The following is a 17,285-nucleotide window of genomic DNA, read 5'->3' on the forward strand; positions in this document are numbered from 1 at the left end:
GAAAGCCTGGTATTAAATCTCAACTGCTGAGAAAATAGGATACTGACATTTTTGAGATGCATGCAGATAGCAACTAATACCAGAAAAAGGAGCGCTAAATAACATCAGAAAATATTAATGGATGCTAAATGTAATGGTAATAGTGAACACAGCTTTTCAAAAAGTGAAATGCAGGTTTGCAGCAAGACGTTAAGACAGCTCAATCCACTCCCCACCCCATGGCTTTTTCCATTAAACACAGACACACACAGTAAGAATTGGGCCGCAATCCTCAGCAGAATATTGTGTCTGAATTGCAAGTGGGAAACATGGTCAGGAGGAGCTTGTGGGCCTCCAAATGTTGTGGGACTAAGACTCCCGTTATTCCTGACCATTGGCCATGCTGGAAGGGGCTGATGAGAATGGGACTCGGATCAGGAGTGGCTATCAATGCACTTGGCCTTCTGGCAATGGAATGACTGCTGCTTACCAGAAGGAGGAGCAAGGCAGCAGAAAGATTGCCGCAGTGTGGGTGCAGTGGCTGAGCCACTCTGGTGTTCCCCGCACCAGCACAGTGCTGACCTCCACACCACTTCACCTCTTCCAACCTCCTCCTGGCAAGCGGCAATGATGACACTCCCAAGAGTCCAGGTGCATACCACCGTCCTTCTTAGCAAGCAGCTCCTAACTCTAATAGGGAACCAGGTGACCCACCACTGTTATATCATCTCTTTAACCCTCCAAGCTAGACTCCTGTAATTACTTGACTTAATCTGGCTCTAGATTCACTCTGATAAGAAGCATGGTTTCTTTATCTTTTTGTTGTTGTTGTTTAGTCATTTAGTCGTGTCTGACTCTTCGTGACCCCATGGACCAGAGCACGCCAGGCACTCCTATCTTCGACCTTTCTTCTTCTTTAGAAGAGGCCCATCACTGTGCTTGGATTTTGGGTAGCAGACTGTGGCTTGGCCTCTTCTCTATGCAGGCCCAGTCAATCGGAAAGGTGTTATGCAGAATTACAAGTGATTCCGGAGATGCTGCTAATGGCCTGGCTGTTGAATGGTTAAACCATAATACATGCCACCTTGAATGTTACCAAACCATTCAAAGGTGAGGTCCAAACCACACTGTGCTGAGGCCTCTAGAGGACAAAAGATGTCAAAAGCTGGTCAGAATTCCTGTGGTGGGTGCGCTCCCTGCAGTCTTGGTGGCAAGTGGCTTTTTCACTCAACTATCTCCTAAATTGAGGACAGGAAGCATTTTTTCTCACTGTAATTGGCTCAAGAATGCCATGATGCTCAATATAGAATGCCATGAGACCTCTTCCAGGTGATCCAATGGCATAAACTGGAAACAGAGAGTGGTCCAGACATCATTTGAAGAGTCAAATATTAGATCATGCAAAGAAGGACATGATATAATTTTAGAAAGCAACAGCCCTGAGAAAATTGCATGATTCCATATCAGAGTTGAGTGAACATCAGTGTCTCTCATACGGTGCTTTATCCACTACCTAGCTATATTAGTGCCAAAAGCCCTCCGTTTGTCTGGAAGAAATCCATAATTTAGCATATTGGTTTCACATTTCCTGGCCCAGTTATTCTCTGTAGATTTTAGCAATCTGCTCCTAATATAGCATTTCTTTGGTAGTCTCACTTCTTCCATCTGCTGTGACTTCCACCAATGTGAAAGCAACACTCTTTGTGTTCAAGTCTTAATGGACAGAAGAGAATCAGAGTAGGTCATTTGTTCTTACTCTGCCTCCAAGATCAATGTCAGCGGAGAGAGTTTTCACTGAGATCCCTTACTGATATCCACATTCTGTAATTTAAAACAAAGTCCTTCACTGTCAACCAGATGAAAGGCAAGATGCAGAAGGAACATAAAATTGTTGTTGTTTCTATCACATATTTTGATGGTTTAAAATGACACATTGATCTATGGTGCTTTTTCCTTTACAGAAGACTGTCTGTTTTTTCCTTGTTATCTGCAGTTTCTGCCCCTTCACCCAACCCACCAACTTTCATAATGGAATACATTTTTGAGAGAAAATCCAATAAACATGATATGGGGGGCCTTTTTCCACAACCTTTGAATGTATGGCAGTGTTGTGAATACATGAGAATAACCAAGTAGAACAGGGTCCCTCCATTCTGAACATTTGCTGAAACGTCGGCAGGCAGAATAAATCTTATATTGCAATATGTGGCATATTAAAGACGCAGCAATAAAACAGCTAGCACATTTACAAAGCAAAGCAGGGTCCGGTATGGTTTTCAATTGGATGCGGGACTGTGTGTTGCGCTTTGTGCATTGCAGGGGGTTGGACTAGATGACCCTTAGGGTCCCTTCCAGCTCTACAATTCTGTGGTTCCATGATAGATGCTGCAGGTGTTAGTGCCCCTTGTGGTGAACCATTGACCTGCAGGCAGCAGCCCAGAAAGGGGGGTATAAAATGGTCTCCTGTTCTAACTGATATTGGGGTTCAACCACACTTACTTTTTGCCCTGCAACTTCTAAGCACAAGTCCACATTTTAAAGCAACTTATCCAAGTGTTTTGTTTTGTTTTGGCCCCAATTCAGCAAAAATTGAAGTCTGGATCTCTTTCTGATCTCTGGTGTGTTCCTGTATTGGTTATTCTTAAGCTTGTCTGCTGACTTGTCCCACAGTCTCTGCTTCCTGACTTAGCTAAGGGTGCAATTTTCTGAAAAAAATTAGGCCTCAGTTTACCCATGTTGATTCCCCCTCCCCATTCCTGTCTCACTCACTGAGCTTGACAAGAAGTGAGATATTATTTTTTTACTGGTTCTCCTAAAAATACAAATATTTTTACATATCATAAACATTTTATATGTATAATATTATATGTATATACATTCCAGGTGCTCTAAAGTAACCAGCATACATACAAAAAGGCACATAGTGGTATAAAAACATTTGCATATTAATATGTATAAAATTATGTTGCAGAAATATAGTACTTCATAGGGCTTGACTCTTTTATATGCAGCATATGTTTAATATATGTACTTTTAGGTGTACAATTTTACACATCATCAGTGGACTTAAAAAAAAACCCTGACACAGGAGGCTCAAAAACAAGAGAACACTCAATGCAAGAGTTAGTCAATGCAAGATGAGAACAGTTGGGTTGGAACTGCCATATACCCTGCATGAATCTATCAAGAATTGATTTTTTTCCTTCCATCTCTACTCCTGGTTCACTTCCTGCAGGCTTGGGATGCAGTGATCAGCTTATTCTGTCCCATTTCAGTCGATCCACCGTGGGTCCATTCTGTTCTACTTTTTTGTGGATTATTTCAAAAACGCCACATTAAATTTGCCCACATTTTGTATGCACTTTTTACAGAAATACACACTTTACATTGCTTTTCAGTTCATCCATTTTGTGGGCATCCTGTGGGTTCTGATGCTCACTTTTTTTGCAAAGCAAAGATACAGTGTACATAAGAAGACACTGCATTCCTCCAGCAAGTTTGGGAGCGTCACATTGAGTTGATTTGCTAGTCTGCTAGGTCCGCTCACCTTTTTCCAGTGGGCAGCGTTGCGGCAAGGCAGCCGGGTCCCAGCAGCATACCAGCCTAAGGGTGGAAGGTTGCTGCCTCTCTCCTGTGTCATGCCAGCCGCATCATCATTGCTGAGGGATCTGCCCCTTGTGGGACAGCCCCCAGCCAATCAGCTTCCAGAGTATGTGTGGCTGCGGAAGATTTAACCACGGTGCGGCTGGCCGACACCCACTCACTCGCCCCATCCCTGGATCACCCAACCCACCCACCCTCTTTTTATGCTTTGCTCAGATATGACCTTCCTATGGACAATTGTTGGTCATATTGCTGGGGCCATGTAGGAATTTTTCCACTTGGCAAATTGGCACTGGCCATTTGGTTTTTGCCTACCTAGTAGCAATAATCACAACTTTTGTGAGGTTAGGCATTGGGTAAGCCTTCATTTGGATGGAGAGGAATTTGTAGCCTTTGCCTGCCACTCCTTAGTAAGAGTATCCTGATAAAGGGATCTGGGGTGTGAATCCTGTCCGATGCCTGAACATGGGCTAGGGCCATGTCACAGCCCCTACGGAAACCCTTCGGGGTGCCCCTATTTGATGTAAGTCATAGGGTGCTGCCTATTGGTGGTTTACCCTCAAGTGGATTCCCTGCAGATGAGCAGCAGTCAAATCATAGCCTGGCTTCACCCCAATGCCTAAGCCAAACTGCTCACATCTGTAACCAGCTGTGGCCTATTTGAAACCATAAACCAAAATACTTCGTTTCTGGGTGTTAATTGTTCTCCTGGGAACTTTGGGGCATGGGTGCCTTGGTATGCAATTGCAAGTCATTCTACTACCCCTGATGCTACCTTGGCAAAAAAAAGGCATAAACTGCAGGAGTGGAAAGCGCTCCTGCTTATGGGTTTCCTGCAGGCATCTGGTTGGCCACTGTGAGGACAGGATGCTGGGCTTGATAGGCAATTGGCCTGAATGATCCAGCAGTTCTTGGGCTGAAAAGAACGTGGACCAAATTTCTCCTCCATCCCTATTCAGATTGTGTCAGGGCTGGGCTGCAAGCAGCAATCTAAAGCCAGGTTTTCTAAATGCCTAGTTCTTAAGGATTTCTCTGGTGGTTTTGGTAAGGGCATGGTTTTGAAGCTGGGGATTGAAGGCGTTCGTAATAAATAAATAAAAGGATCATGCCTATATGAAACTGTGTTGAGAAATAATGGAATCTAGTGTTGCATGAACAGAAAGGTCACTTGAAGTGTTGTTGTTGCTGTTTTTAAGCTAGATAAGCATCCTGAGAATTTAAGCCATATGCTGTGCTGCAAGGTTCTCTGTTTGATGAAAAAACAAAGGACTGGCGGGTCTATCCATGCTCATCCTGATATTTAGGTAGATCTCTTCAAAAATCCGCTTGTCCTTTGGAGTGAATTTGATCTCGTTCATGCGACATGCATCTCTGCTGAGGAAGTTGTGCCTGGAGATTAATTAAGATGTTAATGGCAGAGACTTGGTTGTTTTGTCTAAAAGGACAGTGTTGGTGAACTGTCTCTGGGGAGAAGATGAATTCCCCTCCCCTTTTGAAATTCTTGCTTTAGATGCCAGACACAATCAACAGAAGCTTCCCAAGAGGAGACATTAATATTTGAATTAGCAGGAGGAAATGCACGTTTTCCAAACCATCTGTTTCTATTCTGCTTTTGATCCGTATCAGATATGATGTTCCATGTTTCAGACTTAAACTAGCATTTGAATTTTTTTAAAAAAATCCTCAGGAACATTTTATGAAACCTGAATTTTTATATTTTGGAACCAGTTGGAACCACTATAGGGATAGTGCCAATAGCTACAGAAATACACAAGCTATAAATTTAACTGTGTGCTACTTGTAATCCTTCCTGTATATTGTCAGAGATGCTGGGATGTCAATAAAATCTATCAGTTTTGTTGGGTTTGCCACCTGGGATTGTTTATGGATAGGGATAGAGTGGGCAGTCAAGTCCATGCACTGATATCCTCAAAGCTGGAGTAGTAGTAGCAGTAGTAGTAGTAATAATAATAATAATAATATTTTTTATTTATACCCCGCCCTCCCCAGCCAAGGCCGAGTACTGTGCTGCATTTATATTTAAAGCACTATGGTACCATTTTAAACAGTCATGGCTGCCACAAATAATTCTCAGAGCTGTAGTTTGTTAAATGTGCTGAGAGTTGTTAGGAAACCCTATTCTCCTCCTGAGAGCTACAATTCCCGAGTTCCCTTTGAAAAGGGATTGGTTGTTAAAACACTTGGGGAATTAATGAGAAATTCAGAACCAGAGTTTCATCACTCATCTGTATTTATATCCCCCCACCCCCAGAAACATGACAGCTACTGAGATGGTTAAGGATTTAAAATCACAACAACAAATCTAGGCTCAGAAATGCAGCTGCTTTTCCAAACCAGTGAGATTAAAGTCTCTGTTCGCTCACACGTCCACCGTCCCATTTTTCCTCCAAGTGTCCTCTGCGGTTTTGCAATAGGCTTCCAACATGGGAAGGTGGGAGGGAACAGCTTGCAACCCCTAATAATTGATGCATTAATTACAATGTTGCAGAAAGCCACAGTCTAGCATACGCCCAGCAAAAAGTCAAGAGAATGGAAAGGTCATCAAGAAATACCACCCCTTTGCTAGCATTGCATCTGAAGTCCCAGGGCTCAGAGTTATAATTAAGTCAGGACCAAAGCCAGCACTAGTTCATCACTATTAAGAAGAAGCACTTTTACAATGGTTGCTTGCGATGAAAGAATGGCAGTATGGATTATGAAGGAAGTGGACTTTGCTTGTAGGGACTGTTGTGCACTATATGGGAAAACATTTCTTCGCCTTTTTCTGTTTGTTTTGGAACTATGGGGATCTGCTCCAAAAGAGTGAACTGGGATTCTGAGGAACCTCAAAGTGTGTTGGGGGCTGTATTCATTCTTGGTCCCATCTACAAACTTACCTCCTAGCAGATGCATCAACTCCTAGGGACTGAGGCAGTTTCAGCCCCCCTAAAGTATTTTTGAGGGGGCTGAGCTCCCTCAATATTCAGGGGGTGTTTGGCTCTGCCCCCTTGGCTCCTCACAGCATCATGTGTGCCATGTCAGGGTGTCATGCAATGCCACACACAACTCTTGACATTGCACAGAGGCGCACAGCACCACATGCTTGATGTCATAGTGGTGTGCCCATGATGTCATGGTGGCAATGCAGGGCATCACACATGGGCCCCCTCAATCCTCTTAAGAACATGGCGCCTCTGCCTCCTAGAGAAATGTGTAACTTTCCTCATGGTTTTTCTGGTACTTTCCCTTGATTTTCTTCTTCTTTCTAGCCTTAATGTAGTGAAAATAATTCTGCTTCCCATTTTGAGATGGATTCTAACTATTCTTAATGGCTCTGGGAGAAAGTGATAAAGTAATTCTATCAATTAGGAGCTAGAATAGAGTTTTGCATGACCTCCTAAGGGTAAACATATGGCGTACCATTCCCAGCATGGAGACCCCTGGGAATTCTTCAATTACACTCTGGGGAAATGAAGGTAAATTACCACAGTAATTTCAAAAATGCAAAGAAGTCTCTAACATACCTTAGGCTTGTTTGCACATTATGTTGTGATAGCCATAATTCTGCGTCTCCAGAGAAATCCTACCTCTCCCTCCCGATGTAGGATGTTCTTCTTCAGCAGGACAGATGGAGTTGTGTAGCAATTTCTAGGGTTATATAACACACCGTTCCGTAGGTAGAAACGAATTTGCATGATATTTCAATGCGGCAAGTTCATGACCAGGGATTATATCTAGAGTAGACCCATTGGAATTAATAAGCCTATGAAATGGACCTGTTGCGCATAGGGCAAAATTTGGATACAACCCCCTACATCCTGTCAGCATGCTGCATAACATATAAAAATGCCCACTGAATTGGAAAAATACAGGTTCATTGAACCCCCCATGCTAGAGTTGGGGAGCCTTAGACTGTGGGTGGGGTGTGAGCAAGTGTAGCACTCCAGGCTTCTATATCTGACCTAAGAGTTGGCCTTGCAACTACAACTCTCTCACCACAATAAGAATCATTTTCTACAATAGCACTTACTGTGATCAAGTGTCCCTGCCATAGCCCTACATCATCTCTGGTTTTAGCCTCTGAGATATTGAACTGCTTTATCTCTAGATTCAGGTAGGCAGCCGTGTTGGTCTGACACAGTTGAGATATATAAAATTGTCCAGTAGCACCTTAGAGACCAATGAAGTTTGTTCTTGGCATAAGCTTTTGTGTGCATGCACACTTCTTCAGATAGAAGTGTATCTGAAGAAGTGTGCATGCACATAAAAGCTTATGCCAAAAACAAACTTAGTTGGTCTCTAAGATGCTTTTATCTCTGTATGAACTTCAAGAGACTTCTACAAAGCCCGCTTGGCTTTCTACATCAAGTTCAGATCCAAGGGCCTAAGACCAAAAACAGCTTTCTATTTTACACATCTGTGCACAGATGGAAGAAGCTGGTGGAGGGGGGATGCTTCCACTTTTCAGGCAAAGGAAACAGAAAAGGTTAATCCATCACTGCCACCCTTCCTTCTGCGTGTTGACATTACACCTCCTTGCTACTGCAAAGTATGTCACAAGAATGTAGCCTTCCCATTCTCTTACTCGTTGAACAGCTTTATGGGAACTCACATATAACTGACGCATTGTGCTGACTCAAAGAGCTTATATTCTAGCTCATGCAAAGACTCAGCTTTGGAAAAGTGCTGATGAGGGATATTGAAATGACTCCTCATCTCACCAGAGTCCTGGTTCAGGTGTACTTATTTTAATAGGTCTTATTTAATGTGAAGTACAGTACCTGGCCCACTTTTGGCCCAGACCATTAAACGATCCAATTACCAAACAGCCCAACCTTTCCCCCCTTAAAATACAAATGTCTCCAAGTTTTTGCTTTTTTACAGGAAAAACAAATTACATTAATTGTCTGTAATATGAACAAGGAATGCTTCCATTTTAAGAATGGAAAATAAGAAGGGCAGCCTAGAGAACACTAGATCTGATCTTCCTGCTTGCATACTCTTATAATGGTTGATGGAGCTATAGCTCACTGGAAGAGCAAATGGTCTCAAGTTCAATCATTTGGAAAGTGTTTTATATAATGAGCTAGACTATTATAGACTGTCTAGCTCAGTATCGCCTACACTGAGTGGTCACAACTTTTCAAGGTTTCAGGAAATGCCAGGTATATGTGATACCTTCTGCATGCAAAGCAGATATAGTATGTCCTTTCCCACAATGTTTCCAGTTAGTATCTCCAGTTAATGGATCTCAAAAAGCAGAAGAGGGATGAGGGACATGGGACAAAACAGAAGGGACATAGGACATAACTTTGGGATCTTGTAAGCAACCTCCTATCTTTCTATTTCAGGAAAGTCTCCATTGACACCAATGGAGACTTCTCTTGAAATGCAGACACATTTTAGTGTGCACCTCTCCTAACAGACACATTTTTTGCAAGCAATTTCCCCTAATATAGTGCATTCGTGTATGTTACTTACACATGCATTTTTAAATAAGTTGCCCGTAACATATGCATTTTTTTACATGTTATTTGGTTGGAAAACTGCATTGTAAAATATAGACAAGTTTGACTTTCAAATAATTCTGACCGCATTTTAACTGCATTTTCAGTCCTCTGCCATTTCAGGAAGTGCAGATTCGTTAGATTCACATTCAAATTATTCACATTCAGATTTTGATTATGTATTTTATGGTTTTTGATTACGATTCTATCTTGAGAACTGCCCTGAGACCTGTGGGTATAGGCCAGTACACAAATTTAATAAATAATAAAATAGAAGGTGTGAGCCAAGCCAAATTTCTTATAATTGGTGACAAAAGTACGATTCAGAATCTTGATTGCAACAGGACTCTGGATTGCTTTAGGTGTTAATTCTACCTGTTGCAATGAGCAGACACGACTACTTTACACCCATTAATTTCATTGGGTTGGGTCTAATCTGAGTAGACCACAGTTTGCCATAACTCCCAAAGTACTATGAAGCATTGTGATGTGACAGACCATGTTAACCTTTGATAAGGGCTGTGGAAGAAAAACCTAAATACTTAGAAAGCCTGCAGAAGTTTATTTACATAAATGAGAATCTCCTGGGCAGGGAAGGGGTAGCAGCATTGCTTAATATTATGGGAGGAATATCTTACAGTCTTGTGCAATATTTTAACTGCTCCACAGAAGCCTGTGAGCAAAGCTTTCCAAAAGAAAGTTGCAAATACTTCAGCAGCGCATATCACCAAAACCCCTGATTAGTTTTCCGATTTTACAAGAGGCACGAGCTTGAAGGTGAATCTGCTTCCTCATTTGCAGCAGGATTAGAAAAGGCTTTCCTAACACTGTGACTTCAAGGAGGGGGCTTAATGATGCATTAAGAGACAAATTTGTATGTGAATTGCACAGTGAGCATTTATAAATGAGACTTTTAACTGAGGAAAACCTCGCTTTCAGACACACAGTAGAAAGTGGAGATGCTGTGGAACACGACAAGGTGCCTTCTACTGAGTCAGACCATTGGTCCATGTAGCTCAGTGCTTTCTGCTCTGACTGGCAGCAGATCTGACAAGCCTGTAGCCTGATAACCCCCAATATATGAAATGTGTGGACTACTTAAAGTCAATGGCACAGGGTTACAATTTTCAAGAGATTTGGCACCTTTGTTACAACCATGCAGCCCAAGATACCCTGCTTTCTAAAGAATATTGCAATGTTGCTGAGGGATTGCTATGGTTTTTCTGCTTTCTCTCCTATTGTATAATATATATGGGAGTTCAGGATTCATATAGAAATCTTTGCTTTACATGAAGGTTAGGTATCTAAATAATGGAATCTTCCAGCACTCCAGAGCTAAACTCTTGTGTTCTCTCTCTCTCTCTCTCTCTCTCTCTCTCTCTCTCTCTCTCTCTCTCTAATGAAAGTTTTATTTTTATGCTCGCACATATTGTTCCATTAAGCATTGCTTGTACCTCCTGAAAACGATATGAATTAAATTACATCTTTAAGACTATATGGAACATTTGGTTTTCCTTGAAAATGCAAATTATGCTATTACAAAAGCATGTCGACAGGGACAATAATGACTCCAAGGTGTTTCAGGCTTACAAGGTAGAAACCATGTCTTTCAGCCTACAGGCTGAAGTGTTAATTCATTAACTATGCACATAACCCTTTGTCCACAACCTGATGGTATTCCAGTTTTATTATACAAGAATTATTATTGCTAACATTGAAATATACTCTCCATGCTTTTAGTGGCTTTGATCAGCACAGTGCCCAAATATCCTCAGCTACCTTCCTCGGCTTCTAGATTCCATGTAGCATCATACTGAAACAATGGAGCATTGCAGCAGTTCAGGGCCTCTAGCTTAGTCTCAAAGCATCTACTTTGAATGCAGAGGTTCCCAGGTTCAGTCCCTGCATCTCCAGGTAGGGCTAGGAAAGATTGTTATGTGAAACTCTGGAGAGATGTTGCCTGTGAGTGTAAACGTCTGAATCAGACCAGTATCCCATCTAGTCCAACATTCAGTTATCACAGTGGCCAACCAGTTGCCTATGGTCAATTCAGAATTGGGACATGCATGGCAAACAGCCACATCTCACAGCACAGAGGTGCCAACTTGAATAAAATATTGTTGGGGCCCAGGTAACCCCTGCCCACATAATTGATCACTGTTGAATGGTTTCTTTAAATGTAAAGGTTCATTGTTCCACCTGATGTGTATGTCTTTAAGGGGCCAGAGCAAGGGCCAGATCAAGATAATGAGACCCAGCTTTACAGCTGTGAAACACAGCAGGTGCTGCTGAGTTGTACTGATTAAGCTGTGTTGGCAATTGGGTGTAGTATATAAGGAGCAGCACCTAGCTCTCCCATTACCCTGGGGGTTGGGTCTGGTTTGTTGTTAATGTATTTAGTGTATAAGGAGTTTTGTTTTTGTAATTAAAACCTTGTTTGAGTTATTTTTGAGTCCCTTTCTTTTTAATGCATGGTCTCCCCAGCAAGCTCTCTGCAGCGCTACCATACTGCAGATAGCCAACAATCACATGACACAGTGCACACACACCATGTGAATGGGAATGCCCATGAACTTTGTGGGGGCCCGCCCCCTGCAAATATTTTCTTGTGGAGGCTGAAGCCTCCGCGACCCCTAGGAGTTGGCTCCTATGTCACAGTAGGTCATAGGGACCACTTAAGATTAAGCCATAAGAATGTAAAAAGAACCTGTTGAATCAGGCCAATGGCCCACCTAGTCTAGTATCCTGATTTCACAGCAGCCAGCCAGGTGCCTATAGGAAGTCTACAAGCAGGAGCTGTTGTAGATATTAATATTGCACAGTTTGAAGTGACTGGATGCACAAGAACTGACTCCTTTGGGGATAAATCGTTGTCTAGACCCACAAAAGTACTATTCAAACTTTTACTGGCAGAACTCTTTAAAATAAACCAGAATACAGTAAATGATTCATCCAAAACGTCCATACAATGTCTTATGCTGTCCAGCACAGGCTCAGCATCTTACAAAATATAGGAGAGCTTCATTTTACGTCTTCACTCCATTATATTGGGAGAAAAGACTCAAAAGCAATTCCCTTCCAAATGGAGATTTTGCAACCTAATACCTCCCACATGATCTAAAGTTGCAACACTGACATGTTAGCTACCAGAGAAACAACCATCAGTTAGTTAATCATTAACTCAACAAGAGCTGAACAAGAGCTCTCCTTGGCTTTAATATAGCCCCCTGGAAAAACCCCATGTCAAACTTTCTGCAATATGTCTTTAGCCATTTTTCATTTTTGTGTCAAACCATTATACTTAATGGGACCTGAGCACTGATCATTTCCATGACCAGCTGTTCTACAGCAACAGTCATCTCAGGTATCTAGAAATTGTAGATCTGTGTGCATGCATTTACCCAGTCTAGATAATCAAGGTAAAGGGACCCCTGACCGTTAGGTCCAGTCACAGACGACTCTGAGGTTGCGGCGCTCATCTTGCTTTATTGGCCGTGGGAGCCGGCGTACAGCTTCCGGGTCATGTGGCCAGCATGACTAAGCCGCTTCTGGTGAACCAGAGAAGTGCACGGAAAAGCCATTTACCTTCCTGCCGGAACGGTACCTATTTATCTACTTGTACTTTGTGCTTTCGAACTGCTAGGTTGGCAGGAGCTGGGACCAGGCAATGGGAGCTCACCCTGTCACGGGGATTCGAACTGCTGCAAGCCCTAGGCTCAGTGGTTTACAGCACAGCGCCACCCACATCCCTATAGTCTAGATAATACTGAGCTAGATAAACCAATGGCCTGATTTGTAATAAGGCAACTTCCTACACTTGTCGATAATCTAAGGCAAACCTTTTTATTATGACTCCTAGTTTGATTATGGCATAAGCTTTTATGGACTACAGCCCACTTCATCAGATGCAAGATGAAACAAACACAGCCATGCCTCTGGAAATGGTGACAACCCCTACATGCAAACATTTCCCAGGTGCTTTTTTCAGCTGCAACACTTACCCTGCTGGTATCAACCTCTTTTAAAATTTACCATCCAATTTATATGTACAGTGAGAAATCCCAGAGCAATGTTTTGTGCTGGAGCAAAGAAGCTTTATTATTTTTGCACAGAATCTTGGAGAGGGGAAGGGTTCGGCCTTAGGTAGAAATTCTGAAGTCTAGTCAATCAGTGTATAGATATGTGCCCTCAGGACTACCGAAACCTCAGCTCTGTAATGAAAAGCCGACTCTCAGCCAAGTTGTAAAAGGCATTGCCTTGTTGAGGAGTAGGCAAGCCTCAGATGACCGAAAACACATGATATGGTAATCTTGAAAAGCAGGTGCCTGTCTCGGAAATCCTTTATTTTGCAAGCCTACCCACTGTGCAATAAGATACTCTGCATTATTACCTCTGGGTACCAGCTGCTGGGAGACACAGATGGACAGAGGGCTCTTGTGATCATATCCAGCTTAGACTTCCCACAGGCATCTGGTTGGCCACTGTGAGAATGGGATACTGGACTAGATGGGCAACTGGTCTGATTCAAGAGGCTCATCTTACGTTCTTAGCCTTTCAAGAGGAAGAGGATGGATGCCTCTGAAGTCAGCAGCATTGCCAATAATATTGCACAGTTTGAAGCATAAAAGCTGAGTCATTTTTTAATAAAAACATTGCCAAGGCTGATTAGATGTTATTTTACTGGCAGAACTTTTTCTTCAAAACAAAACTGAAACATCAAAGATACATCCAAAATGTCTATAAAATGTCTCGGGCTGTCTTGCACAGGCTCAGCATCTTAGAAATAAAATAAACTTATAATCAGAGCTGACAAACATAGCTCTCTCTGTGTGTCTTTCTGAGGGTCCATTGCCTGCATTTCAGCCTGCATCTTGTCTTAGGCTGCTTAGCTGGAGATCTTCATTTATATCCTCACTCTCAAAGAGCTTGAGAACAAAGAAACTAGCCACCACCCTTCTAAGATGGCGAATTAGCAATTCAATACTTCTCACATGATCTAAGGTTAAACACTCACATGTTAGCTGCTAGAGAACAACATCAGATAATTATTAACCAGTTAAAGCTCAGAGAGAAAGAGAGAAAGAGAGAGAGAGAGAGAGAGAGAGAGAGAGAGAGAGAGAGAGAGAGAGAGAGAGAGAGAGATTCTTGCTGTTCTTTAGTTTCAGTGGAATCTTCCAGTTAAACCCTTTCACCAATTCACACAGGCATTCCCATCTCAGAAGCAATTAAACCAATTATGCTTAACAAGCAGCTTGGGCCTCTCAAGCATAGAGCCTGAGCTATCTTCTCCAATTACCTGCAAATTCTCTCCCCAACATCCCTTCTCCTGAGATAGCAGCAGATTCAGAAAGGCATCATAATGGAAGGTTTGGCCCTTTAAGAACCTTCCAGCATGCAGCTGAGGTGCAAATTCTAGGTAATCATCAGGGCTGTCCTTGTAATGAGCAAGTGTAAGGAGCATCACTTCAGACCTCTGTCAAGAGCAACCTGCCCCTTCCCTGGCAGCCTGCTGGAAGGGAGACAGAGAGAGTTGGGGGGTACAGTGGCAGGGAGGGAACTTAATATAACAAAAAAATTTCTCTGCTCACTGAGAGGGAGGTCTGTTTTATCTTATGACCACTGAAATACTCTCCTAGGGACCATAAGACCGCAAAGTAAATGTATTTTCTATCCAAGTACACTATTCTAAATGTATATTCACTTAAAATATGCATTTTTTGTGCATGTTTATCCTTCTTCTTAGCTGACAATTGAACCAGAACATCTGGAAAGTTCGAAAACAGAAGATAGCCAAGTTCTGAATTCCAATCCATACATTTGTCTGGGAGATGACACTCAGGTCAGTTTGACTCAGAATTTGCAGTGATCTAATCCCTTGAGCATTCTTTATGCAGCGCCCAAAATTATACATGGTTGTTCTGCAGTTGATCTTTTGGAACAGGCCATCAATGAAACCATCTTCAACTGTTATGCATGCATTTTATTCATCTCCCATCCTGTCCCTTTCATTTCCCTTAACTTTCATTTTCTGATTAAAACATTCTTTATGTTTTAACATTCACATTATGGCTGCAGCATATTTTATCATTCTGCCATGGAGTTGTTTAAAAGATTTTGCATCTCAGAACACGTTTGGAACTATAGCAATGGGCTTCAACAACTTGAGAGATTTGTCTCTAATCCCACATAGGATTTTTCACTTATTAATACTTTATTTACGCTTTTTCTTCAATTCAAATTATGACTCACCGGGGGGGGGTAGATATTGTTCTTGCTTTAAGCAAAAACAAAGCATATAATCTTACCTGATGTGACACTTCTGCATTTGTTTACTAGTGTTTTCTTTGACTCCTGTAGAGGAGATTAAGTCAAGTATCGACCACACACGGTTTTAATGTCTATTCCTATAATGTGCACCTTAATTATAACCATTATGAATTTTGATAAGATCAAATCAGTTTTGCCCAAAGATTCTGGGCAGGAGATAAACCATTTTCTACAAGGAATAGGAAAGTTAAGCCGACAACAGAGAATAATGGGGAGTGAACGCATACATAATTCACGGTGAATTTTCAAAAAAGCCTTTTACAAACTCTTCATAAAATATTGTTAAGGGGAAGAAACACTTGTGGGCATGAGGCACATTACTATCCAAGATTAGTCACAGATCTCTATTTATGAATTTACTTATTGAAGTTAGGAATGGGAGATGCTTTCGTTCACTTTGCATTTGTGAACAGACTCGCCTTATTCGCCTCACCTGGATATGAGTGCACAGATCAGAATACAGATATGTGGAATGGCCCTCATAGCTATGAACTTTGGGGAGGGGCATCGCTCAATTGTTTTGCCTGCAGTAGCTCCCAGGTTCAATTCCCAGCAACTCCAGGCAGGACTGGGAGAGAACCCTGGAGAGCTGCTGTTAGCCAGTGTAGAGTAGGCAATACTAAACTAGATAGGGATGCGAGTGGTGCTGTGGTCTAAAGCACTGAACCACTTGGGCTTGCTGATCGGAAGGTCAGCGGTTTGAATCCCTGTGACGGGGTGAGCTCCCATTGCTCTGTCCCAGCTCCTGCCAACCTAGCAGTTCGAAAGCATGCCAGTGCAAGTAGATAAATAGGTACCAGTGTGGTGTGAAGGTAAATGGTGTTTCCAGACACTCTGCTTTCTGTCACAGTGTTCTGTTGCACCAGAAGCAGTTTAGTCATGCTGGCCACATGACCCAGAAAGCTGTCTGTGGACAAAAGCCAGCTCCCTTGGCTTGAAAGCAAGATGAGCGCCACAACCGCATAATCGCCTTTGACTGGACTTAACTGTCCAGGGGTCCTTTACCTTACCTTTTTTTTAGATAGGTCAATGATCTGACATCCCACAATACTAAATCTTTCTGCACACAATCCAACAACTGAGTGTGATTGTGAGGTGATCCAAGAACTGCCTGTTTATGTATTTCTTGGGGGATGGGGGGAACAAGCTGCTCTAAATGCACCATATGAGAAAAATAGATATATATTAAAATGCTCCAAGAACTGGCCATTTTGTGCAATCCCTTCCTAGGGAATTGTATGAGGGGAAATAGCTGGTCCCTAGAACTTACGTGTGTGGTGGCGAGGTGAGTAATCTATCTTTTTCTCTGTATAATTCCCCAGGAAGGATTTGGTTGTTATGATGTATGGCCAGTTCCTGGAGCATTTATGCATTTTACCTGTGTGGGCATTGTGTGAAATTTAGAATAGTGTCAAACACACTCCTGCCACCATAGCCAAGACCATAGCTGAGGTCTATCCTGCAAACAGGATGTTGGACTAGAGAAACCTTGGGCCTGATCAACTGGTTTATTCTTATGTTCCTCTGGTTCCCACCCAGGTGACCATTCAGAGATGCAGAGAATAAGGTACCCATGACAAAGTAAGAAGGACCGCCATTTGTACAAGATTATGATTCTAGCTGGAATGACAGTTATTGCTTTGGGATGGAAGGAAAAGACCAAATGGAATATAGAAGAAGAAGAAGGAGGAGGAGGAGGAGGAGGAGGAGGAGGAGGAGGAGTTTGGACTTAATATCCCGCCTATCACTCCCCTTCAGGAGTCTCAAAGTGGCTAAAATTCTCCTTTCCCTTCCTCCCCCACAACAAACACTCTGTGAGGTGAGTGGGGCTGAGAGACTTAAAAATGGAATGATTATGTATTTGAATAC

General features: G+C 42.3%; 2 long non-coding RNA genes across 2 annotated transcripts; one reads left to right on the plus strand and one right to left on the minus strand.

Moving 5' to 3' along the window:
* Positions 1–4,685: 4,685 nt before the first annotated feature.
* On the minus strand, positions 4,686–6,591 carry LOC309374347. The gene is made up of 2 exons (XR_014170537.1): positions 6,480–6,591; positions 4,686–4,971 (listed from the first exon to the last, which is right to left on the minus strand). It is a non-coding gene; the product is annotated as an uncharacterized lncRNA (long non-coding RNA).
* Positions 6,592–6,748: 157 nt separating this feature from the next.
* On the plus strand, positions 6,749–17,014 carry LOC309374265. The gene is made up of 3 exons (XR_014170470.1): positions 6,749–6,819; positions 14,833–14,928; positions 16,956–17,014. It is a non-coding gene; the product is annotated as an uncharacterized lncRNA (long non-coding RNA).
* The last annotated feature ends 271 nt before the right edge of the window (positions 17,015–17,285 follow it).

The sequence above is a fragment of the Podarcis melisellensis genome (genome assembly GCF_964234715.1).
Source record: "Podarcis melisellensis genome assembly, chromosome: 7".
In the NCBI taxonomy this organism is placed as follows: domain Eukaryota; kingdom Metazoa; phylum Chordata; class Lepidosauria; order Squamata; family Lacertidae; genus Podarcis; species Podarcis melisellensis.